This window comes from Rutidosis leptorrhynchoides, chromosome 3 (genome assembly GCF_046630445.1).
Source record: "Rutidosis leptorrhynchoides isolate AG116_Rl617_1_P2 chromosome 3, CSIRO_AGI_Rlap_v1, whole genome shotgun sequence".
Classification (NCBI taxonomy): Eukaryota; Viridiplantae; Streptophyta; class Magnoliopsida; order Asterales; family Asteraceae; genus Rutidosis; species Rutidosis leptorrhynchoides.
Genome location: NC_092335.1, coordinates 487717810 through 487742748, shown reverse-complemented (window position 1 = coordinate 487742748; position 24939 = coordinate 487717810). Strand labels below are relative to the sequence as shown.

The 24939-nt window shown below is 31.6% G+C and overlaps 1 non-coding gene across 1 annotated transcript; it reads right to left on the bottom strand.

The window, feature by feature from the left end:
• Positions 1-24630: 24630 nt before the first annotated feature.
• Positions 24631-24737, bottom strand: LOC139903642 (small nucleolar RNA R71). The gene has a single exon (XR_011778451.1). It is a non-coding gene; the product is annotated as a small nucleolar RNA R71 (small nucleolar RNA).
• Between the last annotated feature and the right edge of the window lie 202 nt (positions 24738-24939).

Below are 24939 nucleotides of genomic sequence, written 5' to 3'. Positions count from 1 at the left end.
TCAGTGTTACATCATATAAGAAACTATTAGTTTCTATATTCTGTAAACTTTCTAGTTTAAACTATGAATGTTTTGAAGTAGTGTTGGAAACTGAAGCATGAGTTAGTATAATATAATGACACTTGATCAACGTGATTATATTACGATAAGTCATCCTAAGTTTCTAAAATGGAACGTGGTGATTCACAGATTATAACGTCATCATGTGCTATGTTACACGACTCTTACATTCTGTTAAATCTATGACCATATCAAGAACATATTTTCTTGATAGTCCTATCTTTTCCTTGAACTCTGGTAATTTGACAAGTCAGATCATGCTATTATCGTTTCCTTCTTAGAACATTAACAATGTTCATTCCAAAATTCATATCTGCGAATTCTAGACCATTACAAGCGATGCGTAATCGCAAGAAGAAGAAACGGAGGGACAAAACTCCGAAATAGAAATTAGAGTATAAATCGCAGCAAATAAAAGAAAGCATTAACTGAGGATGACAATGATTATAGGAAACAGAAATAGAGACATTGAAATATAAGGGGAGATATAAAGCCCAATAACAACACATAAATTACAAACCGTGTATATCAATGTTTATCGCAACATAAAGACACGGGAGAACTATAAGTACTATAACCCCAAGGGCAAAGTAGAAATAAGCAGATTCCTCTGGTGGAAGTTGGAAAAGGAGAATAATTGTTGTGATAGTAAGGATAAGGACAAGGATTAGAACTGGGTTAAGCATTTTCATAATCTTTTGAAATTGAGAATTTAGTATAGGAATGGTAAAAGTAACAGAATGGAAGAAGTTAATTTATAGTGAAAGATTTGGTAGTGAAATCAATATAGATCTTCGCATTTAATTAAAGAATCATTATTTTCTTATTTGCAGAGGAATCAAATCTTTTAGATTTTGAAGATTTTCTTTAAATCCCTTGAATTTCGGAATTCAATCAATACCACGTCGAAAGTTAAGACGAAACTCTATTTTTTCATTCCAATCTTTTTGAGAAAACTTCACTCGTACTCTTCGAGTAATCGAATCGTTTTATCTATATTACTCAGTAATGATAAAACTCCATATATCAACTCATATTCGTCATAAAAACATTTTTATGATTAACCATGACGACCACGATCAAATTTCGGGACGAAATTTCTTTAACGGGTAGGTACTGTGACGACCCGGGAATTTCCAACCAAATTTAAACTTTATCTTTATATCATTCCGACACGATAAGAAAAGTTTGATAAGTTAAATCTCAAGAATTTTAAACTATGGTCATACATTCATTTAACCTCGACCAAATTCCAATGATTCACGAACCATTAAACGAACGTAAAAGATTATATATGAATACGCGTATATATTATAACTTGATAACGTTAACGAAATATTAAGTATAAATACTTTACAATATAGTATTTGGTTCCATATGTTTGTCGATGGAATTTCATAGTAATCAATTGATGTAGTTTTAAACTGTACGAAAACACTTTTTCATATAAAAGGACTTGTCTATCTAAACTGCCTTTGAATAAATAAACGTAAGTTGAAATATCGGTTGTAACGTGTATTTAAAATGTGTTTATTAAATATATATGTTTTCAAATTAAGTATACGGTAGTAACACCCGCCTTGTGACGCATTTGATATTTAAAAACGATTAGTACTTGTATCCATTTAAATTCTTAAAAAGAAAAACGTTACGCGCTAAACTATTTTCCTAAATGAAATGAAAATAAACTTTGAAAAATAAATAGTTTTGAAAAACTAAATGTTATATTGTTAGATGAAAGATTTTAGATACAAAATTTATATTTCTAAAAATGTATATATATATATATATATATATATATATATATATATATATATATATATATATATATATATATATATATATATATATATATATATATATATATATATATATATATATATTTTAACCTCGTCATAAAACGTCTTAATTTAAAATAAAATATTTTGGTAAACAACGAGTCACTGATTTATAGAAGCAAATGACCACGACGCTCAAATTTTATAAGATACATTTTTACAAAGTAATTTATTGATGAATAAATCAAACTATTACTAAAGGTACACGTCGCGTAACGTAAAAGGCTAGTTTTCTAAACGTACGAAATTGCGCTCGAAAAACCGAAAGTGGTACATGAGTCGAGTGACAACGTACGAGTCATTTTTGTAAAAATTATATTTTTACCATGCACGTAAATATAATATAATATTTAATTAATTCTAAAGATTAAATATATTATATATTAAATAATATATATAAATCAATATATTACGTATGATATAGAGTGTCGGCAGGAGTTGTTAATGCATATGAGCTGGGTTAAGCAAGCATCCGATCGCATGCAAATTTCAAGGAACCCCCATGCGATCGCATGGGGGAGTTGGTGAGGTCAGGTCTTTAAAGTTCGCTCGATTTCATTTTTAGGATTAATTTTTTTCATTCACTCGCACACACACATATACTCCCTCTATATTACTTTATTTATTATTATTTATATTACTATTATTATTTATATTAAGATTAATATTATTAGTAATACTATTATTAGGAGTATTGGTAATATTATTAGAATTATTTACTGTAATGACCCAGAATTTTCCGACCAAATTATACTTATGAGATTAATATTTACATAAATTAAACCATACCAACATGATAAGCAATCCAAATTGTTGAGACTTGTGTTTTTGAAAAGAGTTTTACACAACGTTTGACCGTCCAATATGACCGATGATATCACGAACTATATAACATACGATAATTATATGTTTGTGTATATATATGTATTTATATATATTTAACATGATCTAAGGATGGTTTAACATCTCATTGTCTACTAATGACAATGAGTTATAAGTATATTTTGAAACTACTAACTTAAGTTTTTTCAAAACGATTACTATACGTAACATTCTTTGATATATATACTTATAATCTATAATGCTTATACATGTATCGTATATATAATGTATTTAATCACTTTTTAAGGACTTAAATACATAAAACAATATAAGTATATTCACAAAATATAGCTATATTTGAATTCTCATTCCGTTTCCTCAAGATTTCTATACGTATATCTAGGGTATATATACCCGTATCATACCCAGCTTCTATACGTATTTACTATTGGTATATACACATCAAATCAACATCCTAATCAACATTATTACTGCCCTAGATATGAGGTAACTAGAATTTGTCAAGTAGTATGAATTATTAGTAAGAAAACAAAATTAGGAATCCTTTTCTTTCTTTATAAACTAAAAACGTTTTTATAAATGAACACCATTTCTTCACTCCATTTTCTCATACCTACACCCTCATTTCTCTCTCAAAATACTCCTAACTTCATACTTGATCATCTCCAAACATTTTCCCCTTCATTTAGCTTCAATTATAAGCCTTAAACACCATAAGAAAACTCTTTCAAGAACATATCAAAATAACCACCCATTTGAAGAAGTTTACTTCCAACCTTTTGATCTAACTCCACCACTCTTTGATTCTAAGATTATTTCTTATCTTTTGCAATAAGTTTGTCCAAGTAACTTGAGGTAGTAACCTTGTTCATAATCTTATTCAATTCATATTCATATAGCTATCTTATTTTGTGGTATAAAATTTTAACAACAAGAACATAGTTTGAATGATTTCAAACTTGTTCGCAAACTAAATAGATCCTTCTAACTTGACTTTTAAAACACTTCAAGACCTATAATATATCATAATGATATGCTAACCTAACAAGATATAACTTGGTTTTACAAAGAACATCTTAAAAACTGAATCTACGTCGTCGGAGTGCAACCGGGGGCTGTTTTGGGTTGGATAATTAAAAACCATCTTGAACTTTGAATTGGAAGTTCATGTTCTGGAAAAATGATATTTCTTATGAATATGTTAACACATAAAAATTTCATGGTTTAACTCAAAGTGTAAGTATTTTTAGAAAAATGATCATTAAATGTTGTTTTTATGATGAAAAATGATCACTTTCATAAGTTTCACCAAAGTTTGACCTATAACCTATGATTTCGAATACAAACTAAGGTATTTTCAGTTCATATTCTTAAAATTTGACTCGATCCAAGGAAGTGGCAAGTTGAACCAACAAAAACAGAGTTGTAATGAAGAAACCACGACTAAAACAAGATTGGGTATCCGAAGCTAGTTTAGCTACGAAAATATTTGGAGAAAAAGTAAATTAATCATATCTTTTCTAATTAATATGATATTTTATATATAATTACTTATGATTTGATTTTATATATTTCAGGACCACCCGTAAACAACACGAGAAGATTAATCATAAGACCTCATGATTGTACGCAACACGTCATTTGACAACACGGTACTTTATGTACACAACACGTCATTTGACAACATGGTACCATGGGTCGAGATTAATTCTGATCAATACGAATACGATGGGGTCTTTATTTATTTTATTTAAGCAACTAATTGTGGACCACTAACATCGGACTGCTAACTATGGACTAAGAAAAATATTAAAAGTATTAAAAGTATATATATATGTAAAGATTACTTAAAAAGAAAATATGTTGATATATTATATATATGGTTAGGTTCGTGATATCTATCGGAGACCAAGTCGAATTAAATACCTTCAAGGCAAAAGTGAGTTTCATTTGCTCCCTTTTTAATTTCTTTTGCAATATATATTTTTGGGCTGAGAATACATGTGCTACTTTTATAAATGTTTACAAAATAGACACAAGTACTTAAAAATATATTCTACGTTGAGTTGTACCACTGGCATATTTCCCTGTAGCTTGGTAACTACTATTTACATGGGTAATGTAAACATGAATCCTGTTGATAGATCTATCGGGCCTGACAACCCCAACTGGACTGGGCGACCAGTATTCAACGGTTGCACAGTACTTCGTTTTGGTGACTACACTTGGTACGGTGTAGTGAGATTTCATAATAAAGGGAATATGCGACGTTGATTAAATGTTAAGTATGGTTACCAAGTGCTCAACCACTTAGAATGCTTTACATACACTTGCGAGTGTATTATGTTTATGATTATGAAATCTTGTGGTCTATTAACATATTGAAATGATTGTTATGATAAACCTATGAACTCACCAACCTTTTGGGTTGACACTTTAAAGCATGTTTATTCTCAGGTACGAATTAAGTCTTTCGCTGTGCATTTGCTCAATATAAGGATATTACTTGGAGCCGATCATCGCAATGGGACCAAATGTTGATGACTTCGTGCAGGTGGATTAGGACGGGTCCTTTCAGTTGGTATAAGAGCGGTGGTCGTAGCGAACCAGGTCTTGCATTAGTGTGTCTAACTAGTAGTTGCTAGGATGCATTAATGAGTCTGGACTTCGACCGTGTCTACATGTCAAAAGTTTTGCTTATCATTTATAGTCGAAAATCATCTGCTTATCATCCTTAGGAAATTACCTGCTTATCATTCATAAGTCTAGACACGTTTTACTGCATTTACTGCATTGATAGTGTATAGACGAATTCTTATCTTAGCATATCTGTTATTGCGAACTTTGACTGATATCTTTTCAAAGATTCTCCGTAATTTACGAGATTTTTGTATTATATATACATATGTAAATTATGTATTGAAGAGTACCAAATCTAACTCCTATAATCTATTCCATACTAAAAATTCATTTTCCCCATTATATAAGATGGATTCCGCATCTAGTTCAAATTCTTCAGATTCCGACAGTTATGCCGATATGGATTTCCATTCGGGCTCCGAAAGCAGCGTCAACGAAATGGATCAACCAATTTCCCATCATCTATTCTGGATGAATTGGGGATGGGTTCGTAATATACTAAATCACTGGAGACAAGAAGAAGGTGATCCATTCCATCCACCAAATTGCCCTCTTGGCGATGAACCTGAAGCACTTACCTGCGAACCTATTTGAAACACCATTTTCTCTCTCATTTCTAGAGTATCTCTTCATGATTATATACTATCCCATATTACAAATCTTGTTCATTCGCTCGTTCCAACCGCCAATCATCCCGGTGTACTAGCAGAAGTTAACGAACTTCGCGCTCGCGTGACGGCTTTGGAGAACATGGTGCGAAGGTTGCAAACACCAGCAGCAGCACCAGCAGCATAATCAGCACCACCATCAATAACATCAACAATACCATCATCACCACTAACAAACAACATCCGCATCACACGTCTCGACATCATAATCTGTCCCACAAACATCAACATCATACGCACCATAGATACCAAGGAGTACCAACAATAATGAACGATGAAGTATTGTTCCATAACTTCATTGATATTCTGTGAAGAATATGTGGTTTTAAAAAGTTTTAGAGATTTCTTATTCTAGCTCAAACCGAAAAGCAAATGAGATTAATATCATATTAACTCATTAAATTCATGATTTCATCTGAAGAAAATATATATGTATATATGTTTTCATAAAGATTGTAATTAAAAGTTCTTTTATACAAAATATTAATGGTGAAAATTTTTTTTTAACGGGTAGGTAATACCAGAGGAATAATTAGATTTCATCTTAATAAGTTACATTGTACATTCGTCGAAGCTGATTCAACAGTCATTTACTATCCTACTTACAACCACTGATATATGTATCCGTTCACCGCAGAATAACCATTTTCATTCAATTTCATATTTGGATTTTGACTTCCCAGAATCCAACAAGTGGCATATGAAGAAAACATATGACAAAATAAAATCTATTAGAAACAAACAAATTAACTATGAAAAATTTTGTTAAGAATCCACACTAACTGTTCCAGCTAACTGTTCCTAGCTAACTGATTACATTTTATTTATCGCAGTTTATTTATCACAATTTAATTATCGCACTTTTATTTATCGTCATTTAATTTCTATAATTATTTTACGCACTTTAAATATCAGGACACGTATACAATGTTTTGACATATCATATCGACGCATCTATATATATTATTTGGAATCACCATAGACACTCTATATGCAGTAATGATCGAGTTCTCTATACAGGGTTGAGGTTGATTCTACAATAATATATATAGTTTGAGTTGTGATTGAGTCTGAGAGGTATACGGGTCATGACACGTATTAATTAATTCGTATATTATATATTAAACTATATATGAATTATTGGACTGTTACTGTGGACTATCGACTGTGGACTAATGACATTGGATAATTAAAATGAATTAAAATATTGATTATAACATATGAAACTAAACATTTCTTCAAGATTGCCACTTGATTTCATCTTAAACCTCATTGTATCTCGACGATTACAATCAGCGTTCAAATATATCATGAATCTTAAAAACACCTCAATCGAGAGGATAAACCAACCGCACTTCATCTACGGAAGAAAAGATTGATGCATATAGTTATGCACCTGAAAAACCCTCGGAAACTGAGTAAACGTTTGACACGTATCTGTTCTAGTTCCCTTGACATTGTTATTACCGAAGATCGTTTTGCAATCCCTTTCCAAAGTAGCTAATTTTGTCACAGCTCCAGCAAGTCAACTCCGACTTTTCATTCGAAACAACTTTATTATAACCTCGATATATATGCGTACTCTTTATTGTTACTGGGGAACCTTTTATATTTCACAATATTACCATCAGCAATTAATCATTCTAAAAAAACACAATTCTCCTGAAAGTACTTCGGTTTGATAACAGATGACCCAGATCAGTTAACTTTGAAAATGCTGACGAAGCAGCATGTTGTAGATGATCTTAATGACCAAAAGTTTGATGATAAAGAAAGGAGTGTTAGGAACGCTCGATAGAAAATTTAGTACCGAAAAGCGGATTATGCGAAACTATGAAGAAAGCCGTGGACAAATCACAAAGAATAAGTTTGCCTTCAAAGAATCCAAATGATTCTGTGCCTACTGAAATCGTTAGCAAACATCTTATTTCTCATTCTAAACCTTCACAAACAAATCTTCTTCATCATCCATTGATATTAGAAATTCTAAGATATTCTCGTATGTTCTATTATAAATATCCTCCATATTTCTGGCGATATTTTCATAACTATTCTTATCTGAGATCATTTATCTCTCCGTATTATCTGCAACATAAAAGAAACTGTGTTAGTTTCTAAATTCTGAAACCTTCGAGTTTAAAATATGAATGTTTTGAAGTAGTGTTGGGAACTGAAGCATGGATTAGTATAATATAATGACACTTGATCAACGTCATTATATTACAGTAAGTCATGCTGAGTTTCTAATGAAGCATGATGATTCACAGTACCGTCATCATGTACCATTTACACGACTCTTACATTCTATCTAATCTCTAAACATATCAAGAGAATATTTTTCTGGATGACTCGGTCTTCTCCAGGGTATTCTGGTAATTTAATAAATCAAAATCGTTCTATTACCATTTTCTTCTTAGAGCATTAGCTATGTTCATTCTGAATTTCATATCTACGAATTCCGGACCATTACTCGCTTGACTCGAAGTCGAGAAGAGAAAACGAAAGCATGAAGCTCCGAAAAATAATTAAGAATATAAACTTCGATAATAACCCCGAAATTACAAACCGTGTATATCGATGCAGATATCAATATAGAGACACGGGAGAATTAGAAACACTATAAACACAAGAGTATAGTAGAAATAAATAGATTCTTCTGGTGGTAGATGAAAAAGAAGAATGACAGATATAAAAGTTAGGAGTATATCAAGAATCAGGACTGGATGGAGCATATTGATGAATGCTTTAAAGTAAGAATCAAGGGAGAAAGAATAGAAGGTGTGAGTCGTGGAAAATAAGGAAATGAAGGGGTGAATTTATAGTGAAATATCCGACAGAGCAATCGAAACAGATTATTGCATATAATCAAAGAAGATCCTGATTTCCTTAATCACCAAAGAACCAAATCTTATTATGTAAGATTCTCTTTAAATCCCTTAAATCCCGGAAATCAATCATAACTACGTCATCGGTTAAGACGAATATATTTTAGTCATCTCACTCTTTTACGATAGTCTCATTTATATTCTTCACATAATCGAATCGTTTTATCTACATTACTCAATGATGATAAAACTCCATTATCACCTTATATTTGTCATGAAAACCTTCTTATTGTTATCCATAACAACCTCTATCAAATTTCGGGGACGAAATTTCTTTAACGGGTAGGTACTGTAATGACCCGGAATTTTCCGACCAAATTATACTTATGAGATTAATATTTACATAAATTAAACCATACCAACATGATAAGCAATCCAAATTGTTGAGACTTGTGCTTTTGAAAAGAGTTTTACACAACGTTTGACCGTCCAATATGACCGATGATATCACGAACTATATAACATACGATAATTATATGTTTGTATATATATGTATTTATATATATTTAACATGATCTAAGGATGGTTTACCATCTCATTGTGTACTAATGACAATGAGTTATAAGTATATTTTGAAACTACTAACTTAAGTTTTTTCAAAACGATAACTATACGTAACATTCTTTGATATATATACTTATAATCTATAATGCTTATACATGTATCGTATATATAATGTATTTAATCAATTTTTAAGGACTTAAATACATAAAAAAAAATATAAGTATATTCACAAAATATAGCTATATTTGAATTCTCGTTCCGTTTCCTCAAGATTTCTATACGTATATCTAGGGTATATGTACCCGTATCATACCCAGCTTCTATACGTATTTACTATTGGTATATACACATCAAATCAACATCCTACTCAACATTATTACTGCCCTAGATATGAGGTAACTAGAATTTGTCAAGTAGTATGAATTATTAGTAAGAAAACAAAATTAGGAATCCTTTTCTTTCTTTATAAACTAAAAACGTTTTTATAAATGAACACCATTTCTTCACTCCATTTTCTCATACCTACACCCTCATTTCTCTCTCAAAATACTCCTAACTTCATACTTGATCATCTCCAAGCATTTTCCCCATCATTTAGCTTCAATTATAAGCCTTAAACACCATAAGAAAACTCTTTCAAGAATATATCAAAATAACCACCCATTTGAAGAAGTTTACTTCTAACCTTTTGATCTAACTCCACCACTCTTTGATTCCAAGATTATTTCTTATCTTTTGCAATAACTTTGTCCAAGTAACTTGAGGTAGTAACCTTGTTCATAATCTTATTCAATTCATATTCATGTAGCTATCTTATTTTGTGGTATAAAATTTTAACAACAAGAACATAGTTTGAATTATTTCAAACTTGTTCGCAAACTAAATAGATCCTTCTAACTTGATTTTTAAAACACTTCAAGACCTGTAATATATCATAATGATATGCTAACCTAACAAGATATAACTTGGTTTTACAAAGAACATCTTAAAAACTAAATCTACGTCGTCGGAGTGCAACCGGGGGCTGTTTTGGGTTGGATAATTAAAAACCATCTTGAACTTTGAATTGGAAGTTCATGTTATGGAAAAATGATATTTCTTATGAATATGTTAACACATAAAAATTTCATGGTTTAACTCAAAGTGTAAGTATTTTTAGAAAAATGATCATTAAATGTTGTTTTTATGATGGAAAATGATCACTTTCATAAGTTTCACCAAAGTTTGACCTATAACCTATGATTACGAATACAAATTAAGGTATTTTTAGTTCATATTCTTAAAATTTGACTCGATCCAAGGAAGTGGCAAGTTGAACCAACAAAAACAGAGTTGTAATGAAGAAACTACGACTAAAACAAGATTGGGTATCCGAAGCTAGTTTAGCTACGAAAATATTTGGAGAAAAAGTAAATTAATCATATCTTTTCTAATTAATATGATATTTTATATATAATTACTTATGATTTGATTTTATATATTTCAGGACCACCCGTAAACAACACGAGAAGATTAATCATAAGACCTCATGATTGTACGCAACACGTCATTTAACAACACGGTACTTTATGTACGCAACACGTCATTTGACAACATGGTACCATGGGTCGAGATTAATTCTGATCAATACGAATACGATGGGGTCTTTATTTATTTTATTTAAGCAACTAATTGTGGACCACTAACATCGGACTGCTAACTACGGACTAAGAAAAATATTAAAAGTATTAAAAGTATATATATATGTAACGATTACTTAAAAAGAAAATATGTTGATATATTATATATATAGTTAGGTTCGTGATATCTATCGGAGACCAAGTCGAATTAAATACCTTCAAGGCAAAAGTGAGGTTCATTTGCTCCCTTTTTAATTGCTTTTGCAATATATATTTTTGGGCTGAGAATACATGCGCTGCTTTTATAAATGTTTACAAAATAGACACAAGTACTTAAAAATATATTCTACGTTGAGTTGTACCACTGGCATATTTCCCTGTAGCTTGGTAACTACTATTTACATGGGTATTGTAAACGCGAATCCTATTGATAGATCTATCGGGCCTGACAACCCCAACTGGACTGGACGACCAGTATCCAACGGTTGCACAGTACTTCGTTTTGGTGACTACACTTGGTACGGTTTAGTGAGATTTCATAATAAAGGGAATATGCGACGTTGATTAAATGTTAAGTATGGTTACCAAGTGCTCAACCACTTACAATGCTTTACCTACACTTGCGAGTGTATTATGTTTATGATTATGAAATCTTGTGGTCTATTAACATATTGAAATGATTGTTATGATAAACCTATGAATTCACCAACCTTTTGGGTTGACACTTTAAAGCATGTTTATTCTCAGGTACGAATTAAGTCTTCCGCTGTGCATTTGCTCAATATAAGGGCATTACTTGGAGCCGATCATCGCAATGGGACCAAATGTTGATGACTTCGTCCAGGTGGATTAGGACGGGTCCTTTCATTTACATAAAATACTACGACAAGGGGTACGCGCGAGTTATTTCAAAACACATTTTATGAGCGGGATAGGACTAAGGAAATTATGGGTTATAGCTATGGAGGTGATGGGTATGGTTCATGGGTATGCTCGTGAGGTCAAATTTAGTGTTTGTCATCTCCGTTGCGTCTACGTACCTTTCCTGCAATATTGAATCTCAATATTGATACGTGAGTACTCGTAAATTAATTTTTACATATCAATAGTGTATCCCTGACTAGTGCTCGAGTAGTTAGGATTATGCATGCTTGTACTTTTGATATTGCCCTTAGTTAGGTTATGTTGAATCTCGAATTAGTTACACCTGCGGTTGAGATAAGGTATAAGATATGCATGTCGTTGGAAAGCTAGCGAAAAATTAAGAACTTTTCCTTTAGATATCGAATGGGTTCGATGAACGGATTAGAAGATATAGTCAATTGAATTTTGGTATTATTATTAAAAATGATTATTATTATCGTCGTTATTATTATCGTCGTTATTATTATCATTCTAGTTTTTATCAAACTATTATTATTATTATTATTAAAAAGTATTATCATTAAAAAAATTGTATTTTTATTATTATTATTATTATCGTTAAAATTATAATTAGTACTATTATTATGTTTATCATTAAAATAGTTATTAGTAATAATATTATCATAACATTTATTATTATTAGTATTATTATAATTAAACTAATGTTTGTAACACTTAATTATTTTAATTACTATTATTATCATTAAAATGAACGTGACATAAAAGATGATTTAAAAACTATTAACAAAATTAATAAGGAATAATGTGTATGGGTATCCTGATGAAATTTAAAATATTGTAAGAAATTGATTTAGATAAAATTATCGTTTTTCATTATTTTTATCACTATTATTATTAAAAGTATTATTAATATTGAAAGTACCATTTAAAAAAAATTATTATTTAAGAAGAGTATCATTGTTAATATAAAAATTTCATTATTTTTATGAATTAGAACTATCATTTTATCATAATATCATTTTTAGTAAATATAAAAATTATTATTTTTATTAATAAAATAATAATAATTATTATTACAAAATAATAAACTTTTACTTATTATTATTACCAATGTTATTTTATAAAATAAATAAGTAATACAAATAATATAATTACCTTAATGAAACCTATCATAATATTTTTATGAACTTTATAAATTTTGTTACTTAAGATATATAAAAGTATATTTTTATATAAAATTATAATTGTTAATAAAAGAATTATATTATTTACTCTAGTAAAATCTTTTAAAAATATTTAAAACCAAATGACAATATTTAAAGTATATAATAATCATGTATAAATTTTGGAAAACATTTTGAGTCAAATTGACTTTTGTTGACTTTTGCGTATTAGTCTCGAGCATTAGGATTGTGGTACACTATGACTTGACGTAATTTATTAAATAAATATTGACCAACACATAAATATATATAATTAATATAGGTTCGTGAATCCGAGGCCAACCTTTCACTTATTCAATGACGTTATATGTATTTTACTACGAAATACAGTATAGTGAGTTTCATTTGCCTTTTTTACCCTTTATACTTTTGGGCTGAGAATACATGCGCAACTTTTATAAATGTTTTACGAAATAGACACAAGTAATTGAAACTACATTATATGGTTGAATGATCGAAGCCGAATATGCCCCTTTTTCTTGGTAACCTAAGAATTAGTAAACCGATCTACTAATTGACGTGAATCCTAAAGATAGATCTATAGGCCCGACGAACCCCATCCAACGTACCGGATGCTTTAGTACTTCGATGTTGTTTTATATCATGTCCGAAGGATTTCCCGGAATGATAGGGGATATTCTTATATGCATCTAGTTAATGTCGGTTACCAGGTGTTCAATCCATATGAATGATTTTTGTCTCTATGCATGGGACATATATTTATGAGAAATGAAAATGAAAATCTTGTGGTCTATTAAAATGATGAAAATGATCGATTATGATAAACTAATGAACTCACCAACCGTTTGGTTGACACTTTAAAGCATGTTTATTCTCAGGTGTTAAAGAAATCTTCCTCTATGCATTTGCTCATTTTTAAAGATATTACTTGAAGTCATTTATGACATATTACAAAAGACGTTGCATTCAAGTCGTTGAGTTCAATAGAGATTGTTATTAAGTAAATGACAGATTAGGTCATTTATAGTTGGATATTATGAAATGGTATACATGTCTGTCAATTGTCGATGTAAAGAAAGTTTATCTTTTAAAAACGAATGCAATGTTTGTAAAATATACCATATAGAGGTCAAATATCTCGCGATGTAATCAACTATTGTGAATCGTTTGTAATCAATATGGACTTCATCCAGATGGATTAGAAAGGGTCCCTTCATCAATGACACTGTTAATCATATTTTCCTTCAAGATAATCTCACACCAACTGATTTTAGTCTAAGTGTCTCTACAAGCCCAGCCCAATCACACTCTCATGGGCTTCCTAGTGTTATTTCTCCACCTACTGATCAAAAAGTTTCTCCCATACATCCTATGTCACCATCTTCTACTTATATTCCAAGTCTACCTAATTCTCCTCCTTCTTCTAATACTCAAAACACACTACCACCACCTCAACGTATTATGACAACTCGTAGTATGGATGACATCTTTAAACCAAAAACACCATTTAATCTTTGATGTCACCACCGTGGTACGGTTAAAACGGACGGTTATGTATGCGGTGTCGTTAGGCCGCAAGGCGTCAGAATCGACCATAATCAAGGCGGTGACGGTGTTTTAAATTTATATTTAACGGGGCCTAAATCTTACTACTCCTTATTATGAGTAAGGGAAGTATGACCTAGAGTCATATTTTTGAGATATAGTAGAATCGAACCTATATCTAAAACTTAAGATAATTCTAAGGTGCGGGAGTAGTGGTTGATTACCTAATTTTGGGTTTTGCTAGATAAAGTAAAGCAAATACAATAAAATTTGTAATTCAGATAAAGCTAAAACAAGTGCATGCTATTATTTCATCAGTTACTTTGTCGGTATTATGGAATGCTGGCTCATGGATAAGCAATGACCTTGTATTTACTACACTAGTCCTAAACACCCCTGTCATAAGACATGTCACTGGGTAATGCGATAGGCTTGAAGATTCTGAATAGACAGCAATGTCCCTTACCCCCGACGCCCGTGCAGTCTGACTACAGGCATACACCTTCAGACGGCTCATCCAATTGAGCTACTCGGTTGGGTGACATATTAACATTCCAAAATGGTCTAAACTTTTTTAAGTATAATAGAATACATAGTTTTCCATATCCGAGAGATGTGATGTGCCTCGATGCTTTCGTTAATGATTGGTTTAAAAGATAGTTAGGACCTTAAAAGAGTTCAACCATAAAGAACACCATGGCCAAGTCAAGTTGACTTCCATGAATACGTTCAGTTATCCTAACGGTCCAATCATTTATGTGTTCGAACAAACAGTTCCTTAATTAACCAAGAATCCCTCAAGCGGGGTGCAATGCTTGAGACCTCGTTATGGTGAAGTGTACTAGTCAACACTAACCGTGTTTCAAGGTCTTACTTAGCAGAGGTACAGCTTACAACAACCGTTGTGCTTCAACGTGCATGTACGAAGTTTATATGATTGGTGACTACACTAGCATAGTCTAGGACTGATAATGTACTAGGGTTCTAGTTAGATGTTTCACTACGAAAGATTCCTTAGTCGGAATCCAAGGCTCGGTGGACTTACTACAACAGGTGTGCCTCAGTCAAACTCACGTTGTATCCGATAGACTTCTTTTACCAAGGGGTGACACATATAGTGTACTCTGAATCGGGGTTCACGACTTCCCAATAACAGAGTCAATAACTACGTTCTATTATTTGGAAAAGAGATTGAGTTCAAAGCATAATCAGAAAGCATTTTGACAACATACACAAGCCATAATATAATTTCGGCATTATAACTGACTACGTCATAACATACACTAAAGATAACTACTTGCTAATCATGGCAACAGTATCACAAAGCATAATAATGGAAGACATTATATAAAGACAAGGGATAAAAGTACCAATAGATTAAACGAGTTCCGAATACAAAAGTGACAACTTCAAAACTCCAGACCACTCCTAATACAATCTTCGGCGTTCTTTTTTGGGTACTAGGTTTCCCGCACGGAGCTGAAAGCCTTGAGAGTATGACTAATACTGTACAAGAGAGAGAAAGAAGTGAATTGAAGTGTGTGTTTGAAATGAATGACAAAGACCCTTTAAATAAGCTTATTTTTGCCGGCAAATGGATGACAGGCCGTTTGGCAAGCCGTTTGCAGGGGCCGTTTGCCAGAACAGCCCGTTTGCTGAGGCCATTTGATCTGGGCGTGTGGCAGGCCGTTTGTGAGCCAGGTAGGCCGTTTGGCAGGCTGTTTGGCTTGCTAATTGTCACAACTCTAGCTTTTCAACTTAAGTTGTCTAGTTTGACTTCTTTAAGATTACAATTTCTGATATGACGAGTAAATTTATTAATCTATGTCTTGGTTTATTTTAAGGTTTGTATAGCCCTAAGGATACATTTTAAGCTTTACTTGATTGGGTGTTACTTCACATTTTGCATGAAGTCATAAACCCTAACTTATCATCATAAACCCTAGTTTACTACTATGAACCCTAGCTCACTACCATAAACCCTAGGCTTATAAATTATACTTTTATATATACATTAACGTAATAACTAAACTTAATAACTAAGTATTTAAATTAAAAACTTGAAACATTTTCATTTGAACATTTGTTCATAAGATAGAAACTTTTCTACACTTCAACATTTTCACAACTAGATTTGATTACTTTATACTTAGCCATTTCATTCATTTAACCAACCTTAATCCATCTTGATTAGAACCTAACCTTAGCTTACTTTCTAAACCCTAAACATACAAGTAAACATCTTAGAATTATACATCAGAAAGCCTACATAAGTACATGTACACTTGCAAAACCAAAAATTAACTAGAACACCAACATTATCATCATCACCATCGTTTTTCATCATCATCATCATGTACATCATCAAATTACCTCCCCTAATACTTCCTCCCTAAGATAAGCATCATGCAAAACATCATCATGTCTTTCATTAATGGTCCATGGTGAGTCATTCTCCCCTTCTTCTCCCTTTGCCACGTCCCAACACCACTACCACCATCACCTCTATATAAACTCTCTTCTATTCTCCATTCTCCCATTTCTTCATTCTCTCTTATTCTCTCACACTTCTCCACTCTCAAATACAGATCATAAGCTATCATTTGATCATCTTCTTTAAGCATTAGGAGTATATTTCATCAAGGTATAACTAGCTAAATTAAATATATTCATCATTTCTAGTCAAAATCAAGAACTTTCATGGTGTAAAAGCTAGATCTAGAGTGTTAAATCACTCAATGATGACTATATGGCTAACCTTGATTTTGATGCTAGATCAGTATACTTAAGATCTCTATATTTCCAATGTCTTAAAATGAAGTAAAAGTAAGAACCAAAGTGGTTAAACTATGTAAAACTATTTTTTCTTTGAGCTGTCCAAATTTCTACTTGAAGTCTATGACCTAAACACCAACCTATGGTTGCTCTCTGGAACTCATGAATTTATATGATATTCATATATGTGTTTGAGACTTATAGTAAATATTTCATGATTTAAATCAAAGGGAAAGTCATTTTAAAATTTTATTTGGTGAAACATGTTCAGATTCATGGCAATCTGACCAAGTGTCAAAGATTCATGTATAGTTCAAAATATAAAATAGATCTTAAACCAAAGTCTTCTGATCTAAGAAGTAAACTTAATAAGGAAACCAAGGACAGTAAAATCACCATACTCCATTAAGAAATCATCAAAATATAGATCTATCTAGTTGACACAAAATTTTATTGAAGTAAGAAATTAGTCTAAAACCTTATCTCCAAAGACAAGGTTAATGAAGACTTGGAGACTATTCCTTTTGAGAATAAGCACTTTTATATGTGTTAAGGCTTCTGTAAATTTCTTGAGTCAAATAAATATGTTATGCTATTTCTAAACTTGCATAATATCTTGTAGTGTAAAACTGAACTGTTTTGCACACTTGTGAAGAAATGAACTTTTGACCCAGTTATGTTCTGAGTTTAGAGGCTAACCTTACATTATAACCAACACTCAAAGATATTTCTAGAGATATTAAATTCACTCAAAATGGATGTCCAGATCAATAGAAACACCTACACTTATGTCATGATAAAACTAGTCGAAAATAATCTATTCTTAAAACTATGAACTAGTAACTTCTGAAACCAAGAACCGAATTGGACATGTAAGATTACTTTAAGGATTGATCTTAAACCTAATTTAAGTACTATATTAGATAGTATGACCTCCAACCTTACAAAATTTCATTAGGTCTCAAGCCCGGAACACTGAACACAATCTGACCAATTACCGTGAACGCTTCGCACCGCATTACTTGTGAGTTCGTAGTCCCATTTTTAATCAATCTTTTATACTTTTGAGATGAGATAATACTTGTTTACTGTTTTACATATTGGAATCAAGTACTTACAACCATATTCTATGTTGAGTAACAAAGGTTAATTTAGAAAGCCCGATTTTGATATCGTTAATTACCAGTTTGGTAAACGCGAATATTATGAATAGATCTATTTAAGGATGACTCCTCACATCAGGATAGGCCTTCTAGGCTATCGGATGCATAACCTTCAACCACATGCACTTAAACCTTAAGTGACGCTTGTTTTCGGGTACTTTTACATTAACGTTCGATATCGAAAGCTCATGAACTAGAATAACTTTTTAAACTATTTTATACATGAAATCTTGGTGTCCATTAACTTATGTATTGTACCTAAACCTATGAACTCACCAGTATTTATATTGACGTTTTTAAGTATTTATCTCAGGTACTTAACTTTTGGGGCATTTTTAGGTCGGGCATCGTGGAAGTTTAAAAATGTCTTTTGTTAAGTCTAGTATTGATAGGATAGAATATGTTGTATTTGAATTTGTACTGTGTCTGTACTTGCATTTTGTAACCACGATGTCCCAAAACTAAAAACAGAGACCGTGATGTAATAATATTTATCTTTCCGCTGCTACGTTGACTATAACCTGGGACATTATGTTGAAGTTCACACCACATCTTGGGAAATCGAGACGAGGGCCGTGACAGACATGGTATTAGAGCTTGGGTTATAAGGAATGTGGATGGCATTAGTGTGTCTAGACCTGACCAACTAGGATTGCATTAGTGTGTCCCGCCTATAACCGAGTCAAAAATTTTTCGGTCTCTACTATTTTTTGAGTCATATATTATTACTTTTACTCGTCGAAAATTCTATAGGCTAACTTTTATATGTTGTGTATGTTAAGTGAAGGGACCCGTCCTAATAAATCCGGATGAAGTCCATATCGATTACAAACGATTCACAATAGTTGATTACATCGCGAGGTACTTGACCTCTATATGATACAATTTTACAAACATTACATTCGTTTTTTAAAAGATAAACTTTCATTTCATCGAAAGTTGACGGCATGCATACCATTTCATAATACATCCAACTATAATTGACTTAATAATAATCTTGTTGAATTCAACGACTCGAATGCAACGTCTTTCAAAATATGCCATGAATGACTCCAAGTAATATCCCTAAAATGAGCAAATGCACAGCGGAAGATTTCTTTAATACCTGAGAATAAACATGCTTTAAAGTGTCAACCAAAAGGTTGGTGAGTTCATTAGTTTAACATAAATAATCATTTCCATCATTTTAATAGACCACAAGAATTTCATATCCAGTTCTCATAAATAAACGTCCCATGCATAGAGACAAAAAATCATTCATCTGGTGAACACCTGGTAACCAACATTAACAAGCTGCATATAAGAATATCCCCTATCATTCCGAGAAATCCTTCGGACATGAAAAAAACGAATTCGAAGTACTAAAGCATTCGGTACTTTGGATGGGGTTCGTCGGGCCCATAGATCTATCTTTAGGATTCGCGTCAATTAGGCGTGCACTAGTTCTCAAAATTAGTGATCTTCCCTAATTCTTATGTTACCAAGTAAAAAGGGGCATATTCAGCTTCGATCGTTCAACCATATAATGCAGTTTTGATTACTTGTATCTTTTTCGTAAAACATTTATAAAAATTGCGCATGTATTCTCAGCCCAAAAATATAAAGGGTAAAAAGGCAAATGAAACTCACCTAATGTATTTTGTAGTAAAAATACATATGACTATATGGAACAATGCAGGGTTGGCCTCGGATTCACGAACCTATATCATTTGTATATATATGTTCCACCCTTAGGATTCTTCCTTCAGTCCAAAAAGCCAAGCCACTGATGCTACTGCTGCTAAATCAGCCGATGAAGTGCAACGGTAAGACCCGTTGGAAGCCCAAACTTGGATGGGAGAGGATGAATTTGTGCTATTTCGAACTAAGGTTCGGTATTCAAACTACTAATGATAATGCTAAAAATGAACATATATTTCATAGCATTATTCCTCAAGAAAGACAAGCTTTTAGTTGCAATTGTTCTATTTACAGGTGATATTCGTTTAAATAATAAAAAGTGAAGACAAAAGACAGATTCGACGAATTGAAGACGCAAACGACCAAAAAGCTCAAAAGTACAAAATACAATCAAAGAGGTTCCAATTATTGATAAGAAACGTCTCAAAATTACAAGAGTACAAGAAGCAAAACGCAAAATACAAGATATTAAATTGTACGCAAGGACGTTCAAAAATCCGGAACCTGGACCAAAGTCAACTCTCAACGCTCGATGCAACAGACTGAAAATTACAAGTCAACTATGCCTATAAATATAATATAATATATATATAATTATAATAAAATATATATATATATATATATATATATATATATATATATATATATATATATATATATATATATATATATATATATATATATATATATATATATATATATATATATATATATATATTATATTATAAAAATCCGGCGGCTATACTGTTGCAAAGCTGAAAGACAGCTGGAACTGACGGCCATGCGATCGCATGGCCTGGAGGAAGAAATCCCATGCGATCGCATGGCAAGCTGGGACAGGCCTCACCTATAAATCTCGCATGTTTTGGACGTAAAAAACACACCTTTTTCTAATTTCTTTCTCTTATCTAATGTACCAAGTATCACTCCAATTAGTAATCTCAATTTGTAATTTTAATTTTAAGTTAGTGATAATAATAAGGTTGGGTTAGTCGAATGTTTTAAGGTCTTGTAAGTCGGAACTCTGTCCGTATAACGCTACGCTATTAATACCCAATGTAAGTTATGTTTATGTTATTTTCATTATTGTCTCGTAGCTAAGTTATTATTATGCTTATCTAAGCCGAAGTAATCATGATGTTGGACAAAAATATTTAAAATTGGGTAATTGGGCTTTGTACCATAATTGGGGTTTGGACAAAAGAACGACACTTGTGGAAATTAGACTATGGGCTATTAATGGGCTTTATATTTGTTTAACTAAATGATAGTTTGTTAATTTAATATACAGATTTACAATTAGACGTACCTATAAATAACCATATACACTCGATCGGACACGATGGGCGGGATATTTATATGTACGAATAATCGTTCATTTAACCGGACACGGGAATGGATTAATAGTCTATGGAATTATTAAAACAGGGGTGAAATTATGTACAAGGACACTTGGCATAATTGATAACAAAGTATTAAAACCTTGGGTTACACGCAGTCGATATCCTGGTGTAATTATTAAATAAAGTATTAAGACCTTGTTACAGTTTAAGTCCCCAATTAGTTGGAATATTTGACTTCGGATATAAGGATAATTTGACGAGGATACTCGCACTTTATATTTATGACTGATGGACCGTTATGCACAAAAACCAGACAGACATATTGAATAATCCAAGACAAAGGACAATTAACCCATGGGAATAAACTAAAATCAACACGTCAAATATCATGATTACGGAAGTTTAAATAAGCACAATTCTTTTATTTTCATATTTAATTGCACTTCTAATTATCGCTCTTTTATTTATTGTCATTGTATTTAATTGCACTTTTAATTATCGTACTTTTTAATTATCGCACTTTTATTTATCGCAATTTCATTATCGTTATTTACTTTACGCTTTAAATTAAGTTATATTTATTTTTAATATTTTACATTAGGTTTTAACTGCGACTAAAGTTTTAAAAATCGACAAACCGGTCATTAAACGGTAAAAACCCCCTTTTATAATAATAATATCACTTATATATATATATATTTGTATTTTTATAAATTTAAAACTAATATAGCGTTAAGGTTGTTTAAGAGTTCCCTGTGGACGAACCGGACTTACTAAAAACTACACTACTGTACGATTAGGTACACTGCCTATAAGTGTTGTAGCAAGGTTTAGGTATATCCATTCAATAAATAAATAAATATCTTGTGTAAAATTGTATCGTATTTAATAGTATTTCGTTGTAAAAATAATACTATTTTATATACACCTCGCATAACATCAAGTATTTTTGGCGCCGCTGCCGGGGACAATTCTGCTTAAACGCTGTAAGCGCAATGCTAATATATATAAAAAAAAAGATTTTTATTAATTTTTAGTTTACTTTTATAAAAATACGTTTTTGTAAAAATATGTTTTAAAAAAATAATATATTTGAAAATATAAAAAGAAAAACAAAAATTATATATTTTTAATAGTTTGTTAAATATATATATATAAGTTTTATAAAGTTTCTTTATTTTTATTTTAGTTTTTAAAAATATAAGTTTTATATAAATAATTTTTATAAATCAGCAAAACAGAAAAAAATAAAGAAAAAAAACATTCGGCCCGATTACTGTTACAGCCCAACCCTGGCCCGAAATCTTTATCCATGCGATCGCATGGATTTTTAAAGCGAGGACCATGCGATCGCATAGCCCTGTCTGACACGCCCTAATTGACTTTCCTCTGCAATCATTACGGAGTAATTATTATTATTATTATTATTATTTAATTTAAACCCTAATTAGGGTTAGATTATTTAATTATTTAATTAGTTAATTTAGTTTTTATTTAATTTGTATTTTAAGTTTAATTAGTTTAATTAAATTATAAAATTAATATTTTTATAAAATAAATAATATTTTTATAAAAATTGTACTTTTTACAACTTTAAGATTATTTTTATATTTTGTAACTTTTAATTTGTTTTAGCGTAATATTTTTATTTTTCGCTCGTATTTAGTTTTAAGTCATAGTTTTTGCCATAGTTATTTTTACTTCTAGATTTTTAGGCTTTGCCGTAAAATCCCTTAAGTGCTTTTTCTTTAGACAAAGATTTAGGTGCTTTAGAATTTTGCGACGCTGTTCTAAGTTTTTAGTACCTTTTTAAGTTATTTCCATTTGGGATATAATATTTCTTTTAAGCTTTAAAATTTTTAGACGCAACTTTTAATTTTTAGTTTTTAATTCCTTTTTAAGTTTCGACGCACTACATTCTTATTTTTATTTTTCGACTTTTTATTTTTCAACCTTTTTCGACGCGCTCTTTTTCTTTCTTATTTCTCGACATTCTAGTTTTAGGACTTAGATTTTTTTTCTATTTCTTCTCTAAAATTTCTTTAAATTACGAAAAATTATTTTAAGTGGTTAAATTGATAGACATCAAAATTTTCTGGTTCGTAGTAATAGTTAGATTTGTACGTGGACCGGGTTATTGGAGCCAAACAGTACTCAATTATATTGAGACCAAACGAATCCTGCCCCTCTGCTGCATCTTTTGGCTATTCAAAAACGTGGGCAAAATCAGAAAAGTCTATTAATTTGATAACTTATATAATTTTTCTTATTTTTATAACTAATAGAATATTCAGTGAATGCACCGAGCAAAACGTTCACCACCTTTTGTACGTTCACCACCTGTAACTCGATCAAGACATCTAGCAAATATTGTCGCCGTTGATTTTTCTTTAGAATCGTCATCCAGTCGACCAAGTACTCCAATTCAAATTTCCGATAATCCATTTTTTGAACCCGACCTCACAATTGAGAATCCGGAGGATCTTCATGGACAATTCATAGATCCTGAACCATTAATCTTTCCTCCGGAACCACCAATCATTCAAACAGAGATTGTCGAGGAACGAACCATTAAATCAGAATCCCCTAGTGATTCAGATTCAACAAATTCAATTATGGAGAACCTGGAACCTCTAAGTATGGAAGACCGAATGGAGCTAAACGCACTGGCCAAGGTCACGCAATTACTCAACCTGACATAAATGCGCCAGATTATGAAATCAAGGGACAAATCCTACATATGGTAACTAATCAATGCCAATTTAGTGGTGCGCCGAAGGAAGATCCAAATGAACATCTTCGTACCTTTAATAGGATCTGCACTATATTTAAAATAAGAGAAGTGGAGGATGAACAGATATATCTCATGTTATTTCCCTGGACTTTAAAGGGAGAAGTCAAAGATTGGTTAGAATCGTTACCTGAAGGGGCGATGGATACATGGGATGTTTTAGTTGAAAATTTTCTTAAACAATTCTTTCCGGCATCTAAAGCCGTGAGACTTCAAGGAGAAATTGTTACGTTCACACAGAAGCCAAATGAAACTCTATATGAGGCTTGGACAAGATTTGAAAAGTTATTAAGAGGATGTCCGCAACATGGTTTAGACACCTGTCAAATAGTACAAATATTCTACCAAGGATGCGACATCACAACAAGAAAAGACATCGATATAGCAGCTGGTGGTTCCATAATGAAGAAAACAGCAACTGATGCTTATAAAATTATTGATAACACTGCTTCCTACTCACATGAGTGGCACCAACAAAAAGATATCGTTAGATCATCTAAAGCAGCTAGAGCCAAT